The sequence below is a fragment of the Tupaia chinensis genome, unplaced genomic scaffold, assembly GCF_000334495.1.
Source record: "Tupaia chinensis unplaced genomic scaffold, TupChi_1.0 Scaffold000033_1, whole genome shotgun sequence".
Lineage (NCBI taxonomy): Eukaryota > Metazoa > Chordata > Mammalia > Scandentia > Tupaiidae > Tupaia > Tupaia belangeri.
In genome coordinates, this window is record NW_006159463.1 from 411,259 (window position 1) to 411,498 (window position 240).

Consider the following 240-nt stretch of genomic DNA (forward strand, 5'->3'; position numbering starts at 1 on the left):
CCAGACACATTCTTCACAGACCTAGAAATGACAATCATAAAATTTGTCTAGAATCATAAAAGACTCCGTATTGCCAAATCAATTCTACACAAGAAGAATGGAATGGGCGGCATCTCACTCCCTGATTCAAAAATATACTAGTTATTTATTTTTAAGGTGTATGCAATAGGGTGCTATTGTTTTGTCTTTATTCCTCACCTCTCAGAGCTCTAAATGTTAATAAGATTTCCAGAACTGAGA